Here is a 19,633-nt window from a genome sequence, read left to right as displayed (position 1 = left end):
AGCTAGGGGACACAAAACTCAAGTGATACTGTGTCACCAAGGCATTTATTTATTAGATTTCCTTTTTTTTTTCCCCCATTGCAGATCCTTATCAATAAAAGAACATGTTATGTTAGCAGGAAATGGCATGGTGATATTAAAGCCATTCTAAATCATTCTCTTGAGCCAGTATGTGCTATTATAACACTTTACTGTGTTAATGAAATGTCACTCAGACCCCCCACTGCCCTCTGTTGCCAGAATGTCGCATTTGCAACTTCAATGTGTAGGGCTGCAACCTGTAATTAGTTGGCATACCTGGCACTGCAGCCTGCTTCCAACACGTTTCCTGCACGTGTTAGATCACATGTGTCAGACACAAGGCCCGCGTAGCATTTTTATGTGGCCAGCTACATAAATATCAAAAATATATTAAAACTGATCCACTGGCCGATTTTACCGCAGACTACAACTCCCATGATGCTTTGCTGCGTTAGCGCAGAGCCAAAGTGCCCCCTCCTTTGTGTTTTTTCCAGCGTCTGCTGCTCCGCTGTCTCGGACAAACTAAACACTCCTCTCACTCAGGGCAGAGGTTACTCTGCTATTTGCCGACGTTGAAGCCCAGAAACGGAGATTTTAACCGCTCAGTAATGTGTTCACGACTGAAAGAGAAAGTTTTCTAACTAACGTCCAGACAGAGCTGATACAACTCCAGCGAGCAGCGACACGCTCAAATCAGCACGACTCTGTGGCTGCTGTAGTTTTTATTTTTCCTCTCCGACACACAACAACGTAGTCAAGCTGCTCAGATGCTCTCCATGTTCAGCAGCACAAACCTATGTGAGCATCTGTTGTCACCTAATGTTGTCATTATTATGATGAAGATGAACAAAACAACAGGAGTCTCCTCAGCGCAGAGCATGATGCAGGTATCTGGCTGGAACAGGTGAGCATTACAGTAAACCAGTGGAACAAACTGAGCTTTAAATATAGTGGTTTTATGCTCTTTTTCTGCTCCAAAACATGAAAGTTAACAGGTGAAATATTGCTTTTTCATTTAAGATAAAATTATATTGTTATTTTGTTGTTGGCCCGTGAAAAAAGATTTAACCTAGAGTAAACAGGAAGTGGAGAGGCTGCAGATAGATGAATAGAATAGAAAATCCCTTTATTGTTCCTCAGTGGGGAAAGCTAGACGTCACAGCAGCGATGACACTTATTACAGGAGAAAAAAAGGAGAATAAAAAATAAGAAAAGTGAATGAACAACAAGAAAACATAAATCCTGAATAGATTTTAAAAATGCTGAATATACCACAAGTAATGAATACCACTGATGCGTTTTATTTAAAATTGACTTGCTCGTGTGTAATTTAGTTATTCCACATTCAGTGTTAATGCAAAAATAAATATGTTTCCAAATTAAAATGTTCAAAACTGCATATAGGTTGATAAAGAAAATGTGCAAATTTGCCCTCACTTTTTCAAAAAATATAAAGTTTGGCCCGCGACTTCGTCCCAGTGTGAATTTGAGTTTGCCACCCCGTGTTACATCATGAGCACAGCTGATCTGTTGTATTTAGTGATGAATCGTGTCACGAGCGTGTGGCGAGGTGAGCTGAGGTGAGGTGAGGCAAGGATCCACACGCGGGGAGGAAAACAGGCAGGCAGGTGAGGACTTCTAACATCGATTTATTGGAAACACACGCTGGAACACTGAAACAATGACACGACAGGGAACACAGAACAGAAGGGGTTTAAATACGAGGAGCGGGAGCTATGGTGATTGGGAAACAAGAGGCAGGTGGGAGCAATTAACGGAGAACAGACAAAACCTAAGAGTAGACAGGACAGGGCGTGACAGTACCCCCCCCCCCCCCCCCCCCCCCCAAAGGGCGGATCCCAGACGCCCACAGGAACAAGGAGCAGGGCGGGAGGAGGGGGACCCGGAGGGAGGGCCCAGAGGAACCGAGGGACCACAGGAGAGGCGGCAGGGATCAGCAGAGTCAGGAGGCCTGCGCCTGCTGCAGATGAGGAGGCGACGGGCCCTTGGAGGTCGGCGCCTGCTGCAGATGAGGAGGCGACGGGCCCTTGGAGGCCGGCGCCTGGGGCAGATGAGGAGGCGACGGGCCCTTGGAGGCCGGCGCCTGGGGCAGATAAGGAGACGAGGACGAACCCTAGGGGGCCTGCGTCTGGGACAGATGAGGAGGCGACAGTTCCTTGGAGGCCGGCGCCTGGGGCAGATGAGGAGGCGAGGACAGGCCCTTGAAGGCCTGTGCCAGGGGCAGATGAGGAGGCGAGGACAGGCCCTTGGAGGCCTGTGCCAGGGGCAGATGAGGAGATGGGGATGGACCCTTGGGGGCCTGCGCCTGGGGCAGAAGAGGAGGCGACGGGCCCTGGGAGTGCGGCGCCTGCGGTAGAGGAGCCCTGCAGGCTGGGCCGGGGACACAGGCAGGACCGGCGACAAAGTCCCTGCAGGCTGGACCGGAGCGACCTTCAGAGTCACCATCAGAACCGGACACGGAGGAGACGTCAGACCAGACGCGACGTCATCGGACGAGCCGACTTCAGGATGGCAGGCGGCGACGTCATCGGACGAGCCGACTTCAGGAGTGGAGGCGGCGACGTCGTCGGACGAGCCGACTTCAGGAGTGGAGGCGGCGACGTCGTCGGACGAGCCGACTTCAGGAGTGCAGGCGGCGACGTCGTCGGACGAGCCGACTTCAGGAGTGCAGGCGGCGACGTCGTCGGACGAGCCGACTTCAGGAGTGCAGGCGGCGACGTCGTCGGACGAGCCGACTTCAGGAGTGGAGGCGGCGACGTCGTCGGACGAGCCGACTTCAGGAGTGGAGGCGGCGACGTCGTCGGACGAGCCTACTTCAGGAGTGGAGGCGGCGACGTCGTCGGACGAGCCTACTTCAGGAGTGGAGGCGGCGACGTCGTCGGACGAGCCAACTTCAGGAGTGGAGGCGGCGACGTCATCGGACGAGCCAACTTCAGGAGTGGAGGCGGCGACGTCATCGGACGAGCCAACTTCAGGAGTGGAGGCGGCGACGTCATCGGACGAGCCAACTTCTGGAGTGGAGGCGGCGACGTCATCGGACGAGCCAACTTCAGGAGTGGAGGCGGCGACGTCATCGGACGAGCCAACTTCAGGAGTGGAGGCGGCGACGTCATCAGACGAGCCAACTTCAGGAGTGGAGGCGGCGACGTCATCAGACGAGCCAACTTCAGGAGTGGAGGCGGCGACGTCATCAGACGAGCCAACTTCAGGAGTGGAGGCGGCGACGTCATCAGACGAGCCAACTTCAGGAGTGGAGGCGTCGACGTCATCAGACGAGCCAACTTCAGGAGTGGAGGCGTCGACCCTTGGATTGGAGGCGTCGACCCTTGGATTGGAGGCGTCGACCCTTGGATTGGAGGCGTCGACCCTTGGAATGGAGGCGTCGACCCTTGGAATGGAGGCGTCGACCCTTGGAATGGAGGCGGTGTTGACTTTCATCCGCTTCTGGTCCTCTGGCTTCTGGACCGCCGGTCCCCGAACCACTGACCTCTGGGCTGGTAACGTCTGCTTCTGGGCCTGCACCAGACCCATCTGCTTCTGGGCTGGTACCGTCTGCTTCTGGGCCCGCATTGTCTGCTTCTGGGCCGGAACCGGAACCGTCTGCTTCTGGGCCTGCACCGTCTGCTTCTGGACCCCCCCTGGAACAGGCCTTGAGTGAACGAGCAGTGCTAGTGCTGAAGACAGGGAGCGCAGAGCGTCGAGTCGGAGCTGATTAGAATGGGCGCTCTGTTGAAGCCGGACCAGCTCAGCCCGTTGACTGGCCAGTTCAGTTGGCTGGACTGTGGGTGTGGCTCCACCTCCCACAGATGACAGAGGAGCCGAGTGGACCGGAGGCGGGAAAGCTGGTTCAGCCGGAGCCGCGAACAGTTCGTCCAGCTGGAGCTCAGCGAGCAGGTGGTCCAGCTGGAGCTCAGCGAGCAGATCTTCCAGCTGGAGCCCGCGGAGTTCAGCGAGCAGATCATCTAGCTGGAGGACTTGGAGTTCGATGGTCTGACGAACCTGGGCTGTTTCAACCTGTAGACTGGCGTGCTCCGCCCACAGGGCTGCGAGCCCAGCTCCTCCTCCTGCAGACGCCGATTCGGCCGGAGACGGGACAGCTGGTCTGACCGGGGGCGTGTCCGAACTGGCTCGCCGAGCACGGCCAGCGGTGGGCTCGCAGCTCCGTCCTGAAGCGCAGGGCTGCGGTGGATTCCGGCGTCTCTCCCCACGCCGTGGACCAACCCCGGGGGAGCAGAAAGCCAGCCTCGTGCCCTCGAAGCTGGAGCGATCCCGGAGCATCTCTCCCTCCAACGTCCCGTCCGGTTCCGGAAGGGCGGCAAGGAACGCCGAGGCAGAAGGTCGGGGACGCCGTCTGCGGCGAGGCGGAGCTGGAGCTGGGGAAGGAGAAGCCGGTCGATAGTCGGCGGAGAAGAACTGGAATAAATACTTCCATGGGAGGATCTCCCCGCTGGACCCTTCAGGGGGTTCGTGTCATTCTGTCACGAGCGTGTGGCGAGGTGAGCTGAGGTGAGGTGAGGCAAGGATCCACACGCGGGGAGGAAAACAGGCAGGCAGGTGAGGACTTCTAACATCGATTTATTGGAAACACACGCTGGAACACTGAAACAATGACACGACAGGGAACACAGAACAGAAGGGGTTTAAATACAAGAGGAGCGGGAGCTATGGTGATTGGGAAACAAGAGGCAGGTGGGAGCAATTAACGGAGAACAGACAAAACCTAAGAGTAGACAGGACAGGGCGTGACAAATCGCTCTTGTAGACATTAGGAAGGCTGGGGAGACATTTCATCTGTTAGATTAAACTAAGGTGTTAACAAGACAAACGCACAGAAAAGAGATAAGTTTCATTGACAGTTTGACCACAGAGAATTTATAACGGACGCCGTTTATAACCCCTAGGGCAGACCTGGGCATTTTACGGCCCGCGGGCCACATCCGGCCCTTTGGTTGACTTTGACCGGCCCGCGTAAGGTTAATTGGAAATTACAAAATAAATGTATTTTCTCATTTTACCTCATGCATGGGCTAAGGCTGCATTGCTTTTATTTTGAAGTTGTATTTTACGTGCACAATGACGCAATACGTATAGCAACAAGTGCCCGCGGTTGACATGGTGATTGTAGCCTGAGAAATGTCCGCTCATGCAAAAAAAAAAAAAAAAAAAAAAGAAAGAAAGATGCCGAATGCAGGATTTTCAACAAAAATTGGACTGCTAAGTATTTTTTTTACTGAAGTCGGAGGTAAAACCGTGTGTTTGGTTTGAGGGGAGGAGATTGCCGTGTTTAAGGACTACAATTTGAGTCGGCATTACGACAAGAAACACTCGGAAAAATACAAGAACTTGTCTGATGCTGAGAGGGCACGGACATCCGAAGCTTTGCTAGCAAAGTTGCTAAAGCAGCAAGGCTTTTTTACTAAGCTTCACACATCCAGGGATGCAGCAACCAGGACCAGCTTTGTGATATCCCACAAAATAGCTAAAAACAGCGAACCGTGACCAGGAGGATCGAGGACATTGCGGGGAACCTGGAGCTTCAGCTGCAACGTGAAGTGGCAAGTTTTGACTTTTTCTCATTAGACGGGAGCTGTGATGTCCGGGACACAGCCCAGCTGCTCGTATTTGTCCGGGGATAACGGACTTCAAGCTCACAGAGGAGCGGGCAGCAATGCGGTCGATGAGAGGGACAACGACAGGGAGTGATCTTTTTACAGAGGTAAATGCATGTACGGACACTCTGGGATTGAAATGGGAGAGACTGTCACAGCCGGGCGTACACTGTGCGACTTTTTCACTTTTTTGAGCCGATTTTCCAGTCGTGCGAGAAGCCACGACATTGGGGCGAGTTTTGCGCCGAGCGGTCGTGTAGTGTACAGGGGGTTACGAGAGGCGATTAACACCACGTGACCAGCTGCCGTTCAGCAGTCGTGAGGTCGCACTCTGGTGTGTTTAATATTTCGCTCGTCCCTCGTGAGGGTATCGCACTGTTGAAGCGGCGCTGCGAGCAGCTGCAACCCAAAAAGTATCAGAACCACTCACGGCGCATGCGCAATCCTGCATCAACGCTTGTCGCTCGCTATTTCCCTAATAACACACGCTGTTCGTTTTTGTTTCTACACGTTTTTTTTACTCACAAAGATTGTCAAGAAAGTGTGTTTGTCGTGTTCATGTCAAATTAAACTGATCACAAAACACAGATTTACTTTCTTTATTTCGTTTTCCTCATCCAACCCCCATAAATCCCTGTGTGTCCTCCTGCAGCACTCCCGAAGGACAACAGGCAAAACAAGACAAAAAAGTCTAACGTGTTGAGTAAAAACTGCTATTTTTAGCACATTTTTAGGGCCGACGTGTTGCTACCAGACGTACAGTGTGAGCAGTCAGGTCGCATGCGAGAACTGGGTCGTACAGTGTGAGCGCATGACTCATGAGATCTGCTCTGCGGGGAAGTCGTACAGTTTGAGCTGAAGCTGAGTGCTGCGAGTGAAAAAGTCGCACAGTGTACGTCCGGCTTTACAGGGAAAAATGTCGGACTTTTGAAACGCATGCAAGATAAAGTGACAGAAATCGATGCAGATCAAAAATAGGTGTTTTTGCATTGTATTATACACCAACATGTGTTGTGCAAGTCAGTGCTAAAAATCAACCATGTTACTGATGTTGTTACTAAAATAATAAACTTCATCAGGGCGCGGGCGATGAATCACAGACAGTTTGTGGCTCTTGTGGAGGACTCCACACAGCTGTCAGATGGCTCAGCCTGGGGAAAGAGCTGAAGAGGGTTTGGGACTCGAAAGCAGAGATTCAGGATCTCTGCTGGATTTCTACTCTTCTCTTAAGGAGGATTTTCCAAACCTGAAGAGACATGCTCAGAAGATGTTGGTTCTCTTCAGCTCTACCTACATTTGTGAACAAACATTTTCAATGATGAAGTTTACAAAATCCAGGTAAAGATCCTCTCTCACTGATGATCATTTGTCAGCTGTGCTTCGCTTCTCCACCTCAGACATCCAACCTGACTTTGATGCACTCGTTAAAGCCCAGCAGAGACTAGATTTCTCTCACTGAATAAGAAAAAAATTGCTTAAAAACACAAAATAAGGTGTTTGGACCACAAATGTAGGCAACTAGCAGTGAACTGGGACACTTTTTTTAAACCTCTTTCTCAAGATCACAGTTCAGTGATTTTATTTTACAGACAATACTGTGTGTCTGTAGAATGCTAAGAACCTCTTTCCAACAATATTTGAAACTCAGAATGTGTTTTGGAGTGAATGTGACTGAAACTGTTAACTAATATAAGTCACAAATGTTTAACAAAAACCAAATGTGCACACTTTGTTTACCATTGCCTTGGTAAATTTGAATAAATCACATTTTTGTAAGCCAACCTCACTTTTTCCTTTTTGCTCATTTATAACATATAGTCTACTCTTACCAGCTTGAAGAAACAATGGTATTTACTGCTTTTTATAAAGAAATACCATTAATATTATGCATAATTGACTTCAGCCTTTTGGCCTGCGGCCCTCCACAATATTTTCTATTTCTCATGTGGCCCCATGGAAAAAATAATTGCCCACCCCTGCCCTAGGGGGTACTAATAGTAAGCAAAACTGCCAAGTGTGCCTTTAAAGAGACAATGTGTAATTTTTACCGTTAATCTCTTAAGATATATATCAAAATGTTGTTGAAATTGTAATAAATTATGTTCAGTTGTTGAAAAATATTGGTAGCTTCATAACGCATAACCATAAAATCTTGTCTAAAGTACATGGGAGTGGGTCTAAGTCTCTGGGCCACACATGAGCCTGTGAGGACAAAATGCATTTACTGATTTGCAACAAGCATTACAAAACTTTCACCATTCATTAACGTTGTTTTCCACATGTACCTCTTCGCTCATTGCCGATGAGAAAAGGGAGTCCGATTTGTTTGTCATTTTGCCAGAGGCTGAACAATCTGACAAGTACTTGATTGAAAATTGCGCTTCCAAGGATCTTTGACCCTATTGACCTCCCATTGGTAGTCTTACTTGAACACAAAACTACAGCTTGTTTGCAGTGATTTAGGTATGTACTGTTTGGCAGACGCTTTTATCCAAAACGACTTACAATTTATAACCTATAGGGCATGTTGTGATGTGTGGGGGAAACCGGAGTACCTGGAGGAAACCCAAGCATGAATGGGGAGAACACCCAACTCCACGCAGAAAGGCTGCAGCCGAGTTTCGAACATGCAACCTTTGCGCTGCGAGGCAACAGTGCTTACAACTGCACCACCATGCGCCACCATGTACTGCCCCCTATCGCCAGGGAAAATACACACTGTGTCACGTTGAGGTTAGGAGGCTTGGACCCAAAATGCAAGAACCCAGAACTACAAAGGCAGGAGCCGTTGCAAAAATAAGAATCCTTTATTTTTGGAGGAGTGACAAAACAACTCAAAAGCACAGGAGGCAACTAGAACGACGCTGACAAAGACAATGGGCCAACAAACACTGAGAGACAAGACAGGGTTATATACACATGGACTGTGTGATTAGGGAACTGCGCACCGGTGAGACTAATAAACTGAGAGGAGGAGCAGAACGGGGCAGGGGAGGAAGCCAGACCTAAATGGCGAAGGAAACACAATAACTAAAGGGAGATACAACCTAGATAATCTAAACATACAGAAAACTAAAAAAGGTGAACTGATAAACCTGAAACTAGAAACACTCGGGGTTAGATATAGGAACTTAAAGAGACCAGAACCAAAGGAAGAGGAGATATAATACAGGGGATTTCACAATGAGCTCACCCAAAACTCTGGCTGAATAGGACCCACACCCACCCTCAATGTGTTTATGTAGAAGATCATCAGGGGGTCTTTTGTTTCCTCCTCGGGGGGAAACTCCCTCTGGGTTTAAATCTGGTGAAACGTCTTCAAGCAACTCAAAGAAGTCCAGACACTTTTCTTTCAAAGCTCATTAGACTACAATGACCTGGATGACTGAGAACCTTCACAGACAATACAGGGGATCTTAATACTGAAAATGGGTAAACTAAAAAAAGAAGTGAGTTCCTAGGGGGAACATGAGGGAAACCTGGAGGGGGCTGGGGACCACAGGGACACAGAACATGACACACTGTCACTTTAAGTAACAGAAAAAAATATATATATCAGTATGTTTAGAAAATGGAAAGTGTTTAAATAGCTTTTAAATGCAGACTATGAATGATTATGTCTTTAAAAACAAAGTTTTCAGTCAGAGTACATTTTATGCCTATTATTTATATTTAGAACAATTCTATTGTAGCACTTCCCCACATTGATTTTGAATATGTTGAACTTGCCACATTTCCTGTGTGTAAGTGAGCTGTCAGTTGTCTCATCGCTACGTGAAATCTCAGACTGTCTCCATGACCTTGAGACGGAGACTCTGTGGGGACCATACCATCTGTTGCAGGACCTCAGGTCATTGACAAGAGTTCTTTTGGTCTGACTTACATTCATATATTTTTAAGCAAATATATCCAATTAACCGCTCTGCTGATGTGCAGACAGATTTATCATTCTTTTAAACATTTTATTTATTTATTTATTGTTATGGCATCTTTAATCTTAATTTTGAACACATGCTGCCTAAAAATAAACAAATGACTAAAGTATCACAAAAGTATAAATGAGAATATTTGCTGTTTTAAGTATTTTAAAACTAATCAGAATTTGAGTCACTGTGTCCAAAATAGCAGTCAAAACAAAGCTATGAAATTTAAATTCATAGAGAATTCAAGTGTGTAGCTCTCACAGGTTTTCCTCTCTTGCGTTGACATGGCATACCAGCTGAGACCTGCTCTTTAGCAAAAGGTCTGTTTTTATTCCACAGACTGAAGCAGCGGTAAGAAGGGACAGAATCGATTGTTGCAGGCCAAATTGAACGTGTGTCGAGCTGCAGGCTGCCACAAGATAAAGCCTCTGACGGTGTCTGCTGTGTTTATCATCAGGTGGCCTTTTCTGTGTGTGCTATGCTGCGATTTTGATGTGTTAAGTCATAATAGGGAAGCCACCATTCTTTGGCGGGGCTGCCAATAAAATCGCAGACAGAAGAGATTATGTTTCATGTCAGCCCATTATTGTTTCCAGCTTCCCCTGTATACCTTTTTTTTCCACCTGGAGAGTCACCCACCTTTTTTTTATTTGCTGCCTTCTATCCATTCCTGTCTTGATTTACTTTTTCTGTGTAAAGTTTGCAGTGCACTTCTGTTTAAACACTCACACACAGAAGTCGTTGAGCCTCTGTGTTTTGTTTTCTGTGATAAGAAGAGGAGACCGGACTCTGGGTGTAAAGTAATACTCTGCTACGTAACCCGACATATCTTTAATATGATGGTGGTATTTGAGTGTCATTACCACAACACCATAGTTAAAATGTAATGGTGCATTTCTCATTTATATTTTCTTCCCATCCAAATACTGTTTCTCTTGGGTTACTAGAGACAAGCTTAGGATAATATTTAGCTTCACCTTGATAACACCTTGTAATTAGCTTTTTTAAAACATGCAACATTTACTCTATGCACCAGTTAATTGAAAATTCTTAAGTAGCACATAGCAACATGTCTCATTATTTGACATTTTTTCTCTATATCGTTTTTAAAACACTCAGATAATCATTTAGCCTAGAAATGTAGACGAACCTAAGCAGTAGGACAATATTTCGCTCTGCAGATTGGTCTAGCCACGCTTCATTGTAGCCTTCACAGGTCTACCACTGGATTCAACAATTTAGTGTCTAGCCAATCACAGCATTCTGTGTTTTTAAGAAACACTGGCTTAGCACCAGAGCCGTATAGATATACTTAGGTCATTAAAAAATAAAAAATAAAAAGTTGTATATGCTTCTTCTTTGACGGTGAATGGTGAACTGCCCCGCTGACTTCTGTAGCGATGAATACATAAAATTGTTGCTCTGATTGGCCCTAACGCTGTCCAAACGTGTGCAGAGACAGTTTAAATGACAAGCTTTATTTAGGGGTCATAGCCAGACTCTGTATTCACACACACACACACACACACACACACACACACACACACACACACACACACACACACACACACACACACACACACACACACACACACACACACACACACACGTGTCAACTGAACAAATCAACTCTCTATTAAAACTGAGTCTGGAGTATTTTGTTTCCGACTGCACCATCTAGTGCAATTAAAGCTGCAAACAGACTTGATGTGTTTTTCGATGAGAAAACTGATGTTAGACCCATCACCCTGAATGTTGACTGGCGGTTGGTTTTTGCACAAGACTTCTTTTGGTTGTGCTTTGCCCTGAAAGGATCCATATCTGCACGGTTTGTGTTACCCTCTCCATGTTGTTTTATTTCAAAAGAAAAATGTTTCAGCTTCTCTGTAACCCAAGTTATATCTGGTCATCAGTCTAATTACATGCCTTTTTTAATATAATGCAGCTATTTTAGTCAATCAAAAGAAGAAAAAACACACACGTTAAAGTGCCTTTATCTTGATATGTCGACAGAAATAGCCTTAAATTAGCAGGTTTCCGTTGACCTACACAAGCGCAGCCTGTTATTTTAGATCATTTGTTTTTCACTGTATATTTAACAGTTTCTTGTGCTTTGCGCAATAACTAGAAGTAATGATGCTTTACTCTTTATCTTAGTCTTTGAATGCTTGTCATTTGAAAGCAGCAGAAATGCATTTCTGTGCTAAGACCCAATCAATTATCCAAAGTGAGGAGAACAAAAATAGGCTTGGATAAAAGCCTTGTGATTTGAGAGAAGGGGAACTTTACATATATACTTTAAGTTTTAGGGCTTCTGGATTATGTACGTTGAAGTAATTTAAGTTTCTTTCTTTTTTCAGTTTTGATTTTTTATTGAAATTAAAGAACAAGAGTTTAACATGCAGGTTGAACATGAAAATGGTCATAGTCAAACTCTAGGATTTTAAAAATCTGACAGATCTGCATCTCACTGTCACTTAACATTCATGGATTCACCCATCGTGGCTCACGGCGGGGAAGACTTGTTGGTTTGAACATCAAGGAAACAGCATAGAATGTCTTGGCTGGTAGAAGCTAACTGTTAGCAACTCCACCACACAGGAGAACTTCTTCAGGCTTGTATTATATGTGGAGATAAAACGTCAAAGTTGCAAGTCAGTGGTAGAGTTCTGTTCCTGTTAGTCCAAATATCAGGAAGAAAAACTCCAAATCATGTTGTGTGCTGCCACCTTCTCCTCCAGCTGATTTCTACGTAAAATATTAGTGTTGACCTTTAAAAAAACAAAAGAACACTTTTAGCCAAATCTTGAAGCAGAAAGAATCTGACATATGCATTTTTAAATGGTCGTTGTGTTTTACAATATATCATTGTACTTTGAAAGATAGAATTTCATCGTCATGGTGACTCACAGTTGTGGGATAAGAATTGGACACCCAGAATATCAGCAGATTTCAGCAAAGCATAATGTTGGCTGTTGTTACAGTAGGCTGGCTCGCTGGGAGCCACAAGGCCCCATAAAGTAATAGCTAAATGGGAGTGCACGGCGAAGCTGCCTTAGGCTATCAGGTAATAACAGTGACCACTGTTCTGTATGCCTTTTGTGGCTCCTGGTGCTTCATATTATTGGAGGTTTGAGTTAACAGTACATCTGGTAATACTTTTATTTTTTTTTTCCTCTGGAAAAATTATGACTACAATCCGATAAAAAAAATACAATAACCCCATAGATAACATGAGTGTGAGAGCATCTGCACTTAGTCTATAGATACACTCAAACTTTCTGAAGTATGTTTTCTTTGATGCAGCTTTTGGTCTGTTTGTGTGTGACCTGAGGCCTGTACCATGAAACAAGATCAGCTTTGTGCTTAACTTGAGTTTTCTTGTAACACAAAGTTGATTCCCTTTAAAGCAGGATGGATCAGTAACTTTTTAGAGAGAGGGGGTTTGGATCCTGAAGGTCTGTACATTGAAATAAGCATCATGATGATGATAAAATAATATTAAAATGAATTGTACCTTAGTTGTTTTAAGGTTAGGGCCATAATTATTACATAGGGGTGTTTTTTTATGACAGATTAATTAGAGGAAGGTTGTAGTGTTTTGATACATGAAGAGCTGTCGGTTGGCAAAATAAAAGCTTACAAATTTGTTTATTCTTCTTGAGCACCTACGGCATGACAAAGGGTTAATCCTGGGTACAAATCTAAATCTGAGTAAATTTCTATATAGTTTCTTCCATTTTGTTTGTTTTTGTGTGTCTCTAATTGAAGTATTTAGCTAAAAAAGTCAAAGTTCTGTGCCAGCCTTCCTTACTCTGCCTCAAACGGGGCAGTCCAAGTGTCTTGGTGCATTGTTTAGCAAGTGAATAAATGAGACTTTGACTTTTCTTTTTTTTTTTCTCCAGCCAAAACAACATGTCAGATATCAATCCTTCCAACACACAAATACATCATCTTATTTCTAAAACCATATCAGGACAAACATTAACTCTTTCACTGCCATTGACGACTAAAGTCGTCATTTACTTTTTTTTTACTGTTTGGGTATCGGAACGAGCCCCCAAACCGTGAGAACAAACATCTCAGCTCTAAAGCTGATCTTCATCCATGTACGTCACTTGTCACGTGATCAGGAAGAAAATCCATGTGTTAGGAGATTGTTTTGGGCCGTTGCTGTAAAAAAAAGTGAGTTGTGAACCGGAAAAGCTTCTGCCAATCACAGTTCGACAACGGATTATGAAAGAACGGATAACGCTCGAAACGCGCAGATTCTTCCTGATGTAAGAGGTGAGCCTACTCTTTGTTTTGGTTGTTTTGGCGTCAACATCGTCCTAGCACACAACGTTTTGTGACTCTTAAAAAAACAGTAAAAACGGTGAGAAACGCTGGCAGCGAATGGCTTTACCGATCAGGAAACGGCTGGCAGCGAATGAGTTATGACCATTCACATTAAAAGTCGATCCTGAGAGAACCATCTTCGAACTTGACTTAAGTTAACTTGGCTGAATTAAGTAGTCTGAATGTCTCCTGGTAGAAAGATGTGTGGATATCCCATGCGGACCTGTTACCTCAGCCACCTAAATTTGGACAAGGGGATTGATGGACAAACGTAAGGGTCGTACAAACACTTCTAAAAGGTCCAAACCATTGTTCACATATATATCCTCACATATTCACGAAATGTTTCATCTCTCTTTTCATTTAGATGTGATAAAAACCTTTAATGTTCTACATGAGGAGTAAAAACCAATATTTAAGCATTAAGTTACATTGAAACAGGCCAAAACCTTGACTCCCTCTTTAACTGTACCCCAATCTTAATACAACTGGACAGTTTCTAACATTCCAACAAACATCTAAGCAGACCAAATTTGTGTCAGCCTTTGCACTTCAGTCTTCCCAGTACAGTATGGCCGTATAATTCTGTATCTATAATGATCTCACCCTCATACACAAAGACATCCAAGCATTTCAAAAGGCACCACAAGTTTCTGATGATGCTACGATCCTTGAAAAATGTACCATTAGTGGTCCGGCCCATTGATAACGTTGGTGCTGATCTGTGATGCTGCTTTGATTTTTCTGAAAAGTGTTTCCATTCTTTTTATTCCGTCTTTTGTGAGTGGATACAGTCCTTAAATTAAAATGTTCCCTGCTGGTGTGGCTCACTTTGCTTTTGCAATGCATTAGTTAATGCAAGAACCTGATTGTCTCCACCTAAAATCAATTGTTTCTTTTCCTTGTCTGAGCCACATTTCTAAGTGTGTGTGTGTGTGTGTGTGTGTGTGTGTGTGTGTGTGTGTGTGTGTGTGTGTGTGTGTGTGTGTGTGTGTGTGTGTGTGTGTGTGTGTGTGTGTGTGTGTGTGTGTGTGTGTGTGTGTGTGTTGGTCACACTACATACATCACAGTGCTGGATTGCTATCAATTCAGTATTCAGTGACGCTGTTTTGAAGGAGGAATAAAACCAAGAAAACCAGCCAGTTAATTCATCTCCCAGCTCAAAAGTCTCATTACCCAACTGATGAGTAAAAGGATTGCCTGAGGTGGAAGGGGCCTGTGTTTATGGCTTGGTAATCATGCGTACAGACTCATCTCATGTGGAAAACAAAAGATATCCCAAATGAATACTGAACACATCTTACTTCATGATTTTACACTTATTTAGACATGTTTTACTAAACGTTTGGGATGTCCTCTTTGCATGGTGACTGCAAAATGAAGACATATGTGGTTGGGAGAGAAAATGATCTGACCTTTCCGCCTACACAGGAGATCTGAATCTTCTCATATTTACTTTATTGGTGTTATATAAGGCCAGGGGAATTTCTAATTTGGGAAGTTACATGTGGGTCACAGTACAAATGCTACCAAATGCAGAACAAATATTGCACGAGAAAGCAGTTGAGACCAATGCAGCTGATGTTCAAACATGTAAGCTGGCAAAAACATGAGAATGCAAAACACGTTTTTGAGAATGCGTCATTAGATCAGAACCTGGCTATGCTCAGTAAAACCTGGTAAATTGTGTTTAGTTTGTGGCGAATTTAGAAGGAAAAAAATTCAGTGTTAAGGTGTCATTGTGTTTATAGACCCATTGAATGTTTTTGTTTTCATCCGAGTAATAGCGCACTGCGCTGGGAGGCAAACAAGCTTCTCTATCAATTATCCAGAGCTGCCTCTGCAATTTAAGCTAGCAAAACACTAACCCAGAGATTTAGATATTATTACTTTAGATGCTTTAACACATCTTTGTGCATAGTATCAAAAAAAGTTTAAAGTCAAAGCTAACGTTGTTTAGCACAAAGCTTCCAGATGCCTTTGCTGTGGGACGACGTTCCTGAGAACTGGACACGAGTTCAGCAAGGGGATATCTACAATTATTGGATTAACACGCCTGGACTTTACACACCTGAAGCAACAAATGTGTTACCGGATCTCCTCTGTTTTGCGCGGGTTAAAGTTGTAGGATTGCTGGGACACAGTTTGTCTTCAAACAATGTTGATGGATCATCCACTAGAACTGTATTCATGACTGGTAACCATTGCCTTTGGCATATTTTATCAGCTGGAAACCTCTAAAATTTTACATTACTGTCCTTCTTTCATCTATCTGTGCAGCCTACAGCACTACATGTGTTAACCATGCTGATAGATTTTATTAAGCCAATGTTTAGCTCAATTTATTGAATGAAAGATGATAACAATGGTGATCAGTGGGGGTGTGCCATCTTTTTGCCCTCCGGACAGAAGCTGAGGGGCGGGTGCTTGGGTGCGTGATGTCACATGTCAGTGGGTCCATAGATCTTTCCAAATAGGGCTTGCACTGATATTTTTTGTGTCCCTGCATGCTTTCCTGTGCTCTCACTATTGCTAATATGCCCACTATAGCAAAACACCCTGGGCCCAGCATTACCATGAATCTTTCAGACTGGCAGTTCAATTCTAGAAGATCATACCATGCTATCATGGCACTGATGGTCTAATGGGCTTGTGGCCTAGACTGCTACACCTGTACACATGGGCTCCCCATCATAGGTACCCCGTCACTGCAACCACCACGCTCAACCTACTGTATGGACCCTGAAGCACCGCCACCATAATAGTAAACCACAACAACCTCTCTGGGGATGTTTCGTTCTGGCTCAGAACCTTTCAGGATTTCTGCGTTTTAAGTCTGCATTTACAGGAAAACAGGAGTCAAGAAATCAGGTGATTTTGAAAAAATTAAAAGGAAACACAATTATAATTTATCCCTTTAAATCGAAATTATAAAATTCTTGGGACAAGTGAGGTTTAAACATAACAAATATATAAAATACATATTCTCCTAAGTATAAAAATAGTTAAAATTCAGAGCAGAATTGTGGTTATTGTAGGATCACTGTGTTTATGACCTGATAGTTTTCTAGTTTTGCTATCTTGACCACACATGCATGTGCTCCACACTTCTCTGAATTTAGATAGAGGACTGCACCTTTAACTGAATAATTCAAAATGTATTCCTGCTGCTACTGCCAAATACCATGGTACCATTTTCACATCTTCTAGCTTATTTATTGCATTTGGTTACCTCGGTTTTCCCCTGCTACACTCGACTGTCAGAAAACCACCATAACCACTCATCTGCTCTCACAGATAAAAGCAGCATGGTGCAGGAATGTGGTCTTCCGTTTGACAGATGCCATTTCTGTATCAATGTTCATCTTGAAACCAATCAAAATACCTTTCCATTTTGTCTCCTGTGGGGGATGTTTGTGCATATCATTAAATAGTCATCAGTAATCAGTAATGGTGATAGGAGCGCATTGGATTAATAATATTGTAAAATGTTACTTTATACTTATGGGTAGATGGTGCAAATAAAACACATTTTACATAACAATATTTTATCCTAAACCTCTGGATTTTGATGTGATTAGAAATATGTTACATCATAATTTAACCTCAGATAATTAGTTGCACCAGTTTATAATTTTTTTTCTCTATCAAAGACAAATGAGTGAAAGAAAATGACATTTGAATAAGGCATCATGAAGTGTGAGTTTCAGTGGGGCAGATGAACTAGGGAGCCACATAATGGATTTTTCATTTAAATATTAAACACAACCTGACAGAGTGGGCCAGTCCACCACTGACGCGTGTTGCCGGAACGTCCTCCTTTTTTTCCGACTACGCCTTTGTCGTGTGGCCCATGATGCTGTGCTGGGGATCTGGGCTTACATCATGAAATGCATCGGGTTTTCATCTAATCAAAGTGTGCCATTTCCATATTGAAAACATTTGTCAAGAAAATACCTTATATTTTAGAACAAAGAACGTCTCCATAGTGCCCATGGTAATATGTTATCATTTATGGGGCCTATCGTTGCTTTAAGATTTTTAAAATAAAACCTTCAAATTCATGTTAAATCCAAAATGACTATACATGTGCCTAAAAGCCTTTCTGTAATGGTGCATTTGCTTCAAATAACAATCAGCTGTGACAGTGTGCCAACAGTTTCTTCAAGTGATAAAAAAAATACAAATCAACAACCCCCCAAACGCTTATCTTACAGAAGTGTAATTAAATCCTCTGGAGTATAACACTGACTGCTCAATAAGCTTAAAGATGCGAAAACGTGATATTTTCAGCTGCCTTTATCAACTGTCATCTACACAACCAGCGCCTCTCTTCACATGTGAGGTAATTATTTGGGTGATGTGACATGCTGTTTTGAGAACACACCGTCTCACTTAGGGTATACTTTAGTTGTACATGACTAATAAATATTGTGTTTGCACCCTGACTCATACAGTGATTACCACAGGAATGTTTGAATAAAGTGTAAAACACATGGATATGTAGCAAGAGTTCCCCTAAACTTGTAGTCATTCGGTGAGGAAATAGCTCTTTATTGCTTCATCAAGGAAAAGAAAAGAGGAAGCCAAATGTGGTGCCTGAGTCATCACCAACCCTCACACTCTCCTCATGAATCATAAACCACCACACATGTACAGATGGAAAGCATTAGAGAACCTCATTTCAAAATATGCTGTACCATCTAAGTGATCATTTCAACAGAAATAGATATTTTTTTTTACCTTTAGTCAGCAAATTTATGAGCAGAAATGTTTTTTTAATTCAGAAATGTCATAAAGGAGATTTTACACAACCCTTAAGGGAAAAGTGAATTCTTACATGGGAATGCCTTCTTAAAGAGGTATTTCACTGAAAACCCTGTTTTAAAATTATTATTTCTTATTATCATCGGTTACTCTGAGTTTTTCATGCAGGCTGAACATGAAAATAGTCTCCTACACCAATTTCCACATTAGCTTCTGCTAGTAAATAGACTTGAGATTTGTAAATTCTGACAGATCTATGTCACACTGTCACTTAACATTAATTGACTCACCCATCTTGACTCTATCAGTATTTACTTGATTTTTTTTTAATTTATTTATTTATTTTTTTTGTAGTTTGGATGAGTCAGACTTGGCTTTCTGCTCCTAAATATGTGTTATCAATTATCTTCAGGAATATTTATGGAAGTATTCAGATGTTTTTCTTTGGCTGCAGTATCTCTCACAGAGGGAGCTCTTGCACTACAAATGGGATTAGGAGATGCCAAATGACAGCAGAGGGATAGAGTGTCTTGGGTAACAACTGAGAAATAAAAGTGACAAAGAAATAGAAAAGAGAAAGACTGTGAAAACAAGCAATGTGGTAAATGCATAAACAAATAAACTTCAAATCAACGGGGATGAGTGAAAACAGATGAACAGTTAATGCAACTTGTCAGTGCAAAAGCAGGTGACCTTGATAAAGTTAAGAAATACAAAACAAAAAAAATATTTCACAACTTCCTCTTGAGACTTGTTTCCTCTCAGAATTAACACATTAAACATAAATCTGTTTGTATTTATTAAGGTTTTAACTCTTCAGCATTGTTCCACATTACCACTTACGTCAGATATAATTCAATCAGGAGTGGGCAACTATTCCCTTAATATCTACTTATTAATGTATACCTAAATTATATATTTTTTACCAAATGCAAGTTTCTAAAACATTGATAG

The 19,633-nt window shown here is 43.4% G+C and overlaps 1 protein-coding gene across 5 annotated transcripts in view; it reads left to right on the top strand.

The window, feature by feature from the left end:
• diaph2 (diaphanous-related formin 2) overlaps window positions 1–19,633 on the top strand; it is a 562,944-nt gene that overhangs the window by 391,711 nt on the left and 151,600 nt on the right. The window lies entirely within an intron of this gene.

The sequence above is a fragment of the Nothobranchius furzeri genome, chromosome 1 (genome assembly GCF_043380555.1).
Source record: "Nothobranchius furzeri strain GRZ-AD chromosome 1, NfurGRZ-RIMD1, whole genome shotgun sequence".
NCBI classification, from domain to species: Eukaryota; Metazoa; Chordata; class Actinopteri; order Cyprinodontiformes; family Nothobranchiidae; genus Nothobranchius; species Nothobranchius furzeri.
Note: the sequence above shows the minus strand (reverse complement) of the source record. Positions and strands in the feature narration are given on the sequence as shown.